Here is a 3166-nt window from a genome sequence, read left to right as displayed (position 1 = left end):
CCTTCACAGTGTATGAGGAGCGGCCGGGGTCCAGCACCCCCCAAATGTTCTAATACACAAGCCCAATATCTGCTCCAGAACCTTCCCCTGTCCTGGTTCTGATCCGAGCGGTTGGATTAGTTCTCCTCCAGCAGGTGGCGCTGTGTTTGTGGACACAGAAGGTGCAGTGCTGTCAGTGTCCACTAGGAGGCGCTCTATGTCTATAGATGGAGGAGAGGATGTTTCTGGTGCAATGTGTCAGGGGATGGGGTGAGATTGTGGCCTCCGGTGTCTGGCTGAGGATTAGATCTGCAGATTTGTGTCAAGTCCTTGTTACAGGATTTAAACAAAATGTTCCTAATCCTTCAGCAGCCGCCGCCCCTCCCCCGCGTCCTAATCTCAGGCTGGAAATGAATCTGACGGGTCACCCCACCGGGGGAAAGTGACCCCAAAAACACAGTGGGGGGGGGGGGGGCAGCACAGAGGATGCCGGCTGCAGGACCCACAGGTGAGGCTGCAGGACCCATAAAGAGACTGTACAGGGGGGGGATACAATCTATTACTCTCTGTTATCAGCCATTACATCCCGGGGAGAGGAGACTGTACAGGGGGATACAATCTATTACTCTCTGTTATCAGCCATTACACCCCGGGGAGAGGAGACTGTACAGGGGGGATACAATCTATTACTCTCTGTTATCAGCCATTACACCCCGGGGAGAGGAGACTGTACAGGGGGATACAATCTATTACTCTCTGTTATCAGCCATTACACCCCGGGGAGAGGAGACTGTACAGGGGGGATACAATCTATTACTCTCTGTTATCAGCCATTACACCCCGGGGAGAGGAGACTGTACAGGGGGGATACACTCTATTACTCTCTGTTATCAGCCATTACATCCCGGGGAGAGGAGACTGTACAGGGGGGATACAATCTATTACTCTCTGTTATCAGCCATTACACCCCGGGGAGAGGAGACTGTACAGGGTGTGGGGGTTTGGCCCAGTAGAGACCGTGGTAGCGGGGTGCTGTGATGCAGTTCACGACCGTGACACCAAAGTACAGTCCAGTACAGGTCTCGCCTGTGTTTATTTCAGCAGGAATAAAATAAAACAGCCTTCACATTCAGGCATCAAAACAAAATAATATCCTACCCGTCAGGGCGCTAACTAAACAATGGTTCTCTGACTCACCACTAACAAAATCACTTGGCTGCTCCAGGCACAGAGGTCAGGTCAATGCTGGAGAAGAACCTAGCCTGTCCAAGTCGTTCTATCAACTCGTCAACCCTGGGCATAGGATAAGAATCAAATTTGGACACCTCGTTCAACTTCCTAAAATCATTGCAGAACCGTAGGGAACCATCAGGCTTGGGAATCAACACAACAGGACTCGACCAGTCACTTTTAGACTCCTCGATAACCCCCAGGTCTAACATCTGCCTGACTTCTTCGGATATGGCAAGCCGGCGCGCTTCGGGGACCCGGTAGGGTTTTTGGTGTACCCGGATGTGGGGTTCGGTTATGATGTCATGCTTGACGACTGAAGTACGACCCGGTAACTTAGAGAACACATCCACATTTCGGAGCACAAACTCCTTCGCTTCCTGAATCTGGGCCCTGGAGCGGGACTCCGAGATCCGTACTTCAGGCACCTTGGCATCGGGTACACCTACCTCCGGTGTCACCTTCTTGGGGACAGACGCTTTTTCTACTCCCATGGCCATCAGGGACTCTCTTTCCCTCCATGGCTTTAGGAGGTTCACGTGGTATATCTGTTCGGGTTTCCTCCTCCCCGGCTGAGATACCTTGTAGGTTACCTCCCCCACTTTCTCCATGACCTCATATGGACCTTGCCATTTCGCCAAGAACTTGCTCTCAACGGTGGGCACCAGAACCAACACTCTGTCACCTGGGTTAAAGGTCCTGAGTCTGGCTGTCCTATTGTAGACCCTAGACTGGGCCTCTTGTGCCCTTGTCATGTGCTCCTTTACAAGGGGCATTACCGCCGCTATGCGGTCCTGCATAAGGGAGACGTGTTCTATCACACTACGGTGGGGGGTCCTCTCCTGTTCCCAGGTCTCCTTGGCTATATCCAAAAGCCCACGTGGGGAACGGCCATATAACAGCTCAAAGGGTGAGAAACCCGTGGAGGACTGGGGAACTTCACGTATGGCAAACATCAAATAGGGCAACAAACAATCCCAGTCCTTCCCATCCTTGCTGACCACCCTCTTTAGCATCCCCTTCAAGGTCTTATTAAACCTCTCGACCAGACCATCTGTCTGAGGATGATACACAGAGGTGCGAAGCTGTTTAACCTGCAGTAACTTACACATCTCCTTCATTACCCTAGACATGAATGGGGTACCCTGGTCAGTCAAGATTTCCTTGGGGAGGCCTGTGCGTGAGAATACCTGGAACAGCTCCCTAGCAATATTTTTGGAGGAGGTGTTCCTTAATGGAATCGCCTCGGGATACCGCGTAGCGTAGTCCAGGATAACTAGGATGTATTGGTGCCCCCTTGTGGACTTGACTATGGGGCCAACCAGATCCATTGCAATCCGTTCAAATGGCACCTCTATGATTGGTAACGGGACCAAAGGACTCCTGCTGCTGGAGCATGGCTTGCTGCAGCTGCCGATTAGCCTGGGACTCTTCCTGCTGCTGGAGCATGGCTTGCTGCTGGCGGGACCTGTCCTCCTGCTGCTGGCGGGACCTCTCCTCCTGCTGCTGCAGCATGGCTTGCTGCTGGCGGGACCTGTCCTCCTGCTGCTGGCGGGACCTCTCCTCCTGCTGCTGGCGGGACCTCTCCTCCTGCTGCTGGCGGGACCTCTCCTCCTGCTGCTGGAGCATGGCTTGCTGCTGGCGGGACCTGTCCTCCTGCTGCTGGCGGGACCTCTCCTCCTGCTGCTGGAGCATGGCTTGCTGCTGGCGGGACCTGTCCTCCTGCTGCTGGCGGGACCTCTCCTCCTGCTGCTGGCGGGACCTCTCCTCCTGCTGCTGGCGGGACCTCTCCTCCTGCTGCTGCAGCATGGCTTGCTGCTGGCGGGACCTCTCCTCCTGCTGCTGGCGGGACCTCTCCTCCTGCTGCTGGCGGGACCTCTCCTCCTGCTGCTGGCGGGACCTCTCCTCCTGCTGCTGGAGCATGGCTTGCTGCAGCTGCCGATTAGCTCTGGCCTCC

Source organism: Engystomops pustulosus, unplaced genomic scaffold (genome assembly GCF_040894005.1).
Source record: "Engystomops pustulosus unplaced genomic scaffold, aEngPut4.maternal MAT_SCAFFOLD_181, whole genome shotgun sequence".
Lineage (NCBI taxonomy): Eukaryota > Metazoa > Chordata > Amphibia > Anura > Leptodactylidae > Engystomops > Engystomops pustulosus.
This window is presented reverse-complemented; position numbering follows the sequence as displayed.